The following is an 824-nucleotide window of genomic DNA, read 5'->3' as shown; positions in this document are numbered from 1 at the left end:
CCGGCTCATCTCCATTCAGAGGAATGGGGTCGTTGATTTTTAAGGAGGGCGCCCTCCACTGACGTCACATTTCGCTTCTAGATGGACTCTTCGGGTCTCAAAGGCTCCAAGACTCTAGGTATTTTTTATCTTTTTGGTCACTGTCTCACCTCACGTATCAAATCCGTCATTAACGGGGGCATTTGTCCTTTATAGCACCTTTCTAAATCATATTTCCCCTTCCCTTTCTGTTGCCTCTGCAGGGGGCAGGTCCTTGTTAACATGAAGACCCAGGCTTATCTAGATTCTTACTCTAGCATCCTAATGGATTCCCTTAGCGGAGTTTGAGCACTTCCTCAAGGGCAGGGTCATATTAATCTTCAAAAATGCTGATAATGACACAGCACAGCAGCAAGAGCGAGACTCTAAAATATAAGTCAGCTTTGCGCAGTGGCAGAATCATAGCCAATGAGGTTTCTCCGAGGCGCGATTATTGCTAATTAAAACATATGTCAGCTCCCGTCATTCCTCTGCTCAAAACCTTCCAGTGACTCCCCATTTCATTCACAGTATAAAAGTCTCTTTTATATGCAGTTCTTTAATTGAGATGTAATTGACATATAACGTATTAGTTTCAGGTGCGCAACATAATGATTCAACGTTTGTATATATTGGGAAATGATTAGCACAATAAGTCTGTTACCATCTGTCAGCACGCAGGTACAGTTTTTTTTCTTGTGACGAGAACTTTTAAGATTTACTCTCTTCGCACCTTTCAAATATGCCAAACATTATTATTACTATAGTCGCTATCTGTACGTTATATGGAAGTTTGTACCTTTTGA

General features: G+C 41.3%; 1 pseudogene; it reads left to right on the top strand.

Moving 5' to 3' along the window:
- The first annotated feature begins 418 nt into the window (after positions 1-418).
- Positions 419-583, top strand: LOC118540719 (U4 spliceosomal RNA; annotated as a pseudogene).
- The last annotated feature ends 241 nt before the right edge of the window (positions 584-824 follow it).

Source organism: Halichoerus grypus, chromosome X (genome assembly GCF_964656455.1).
Source record: "Halichoerus grypus chromosome X, mHalGry1.hap1.1, whole genome shotgun sequence".
Classification (NCBI taxonomy): Eukaryota; Metazoa; Chordata; class Mammalia; order Carnivora; family Phocidae; genus Halichoerus; species Halichoerus grypus.
This window is presented reverse-complemented; position numbering and strand designations above follow the sequence as displayed.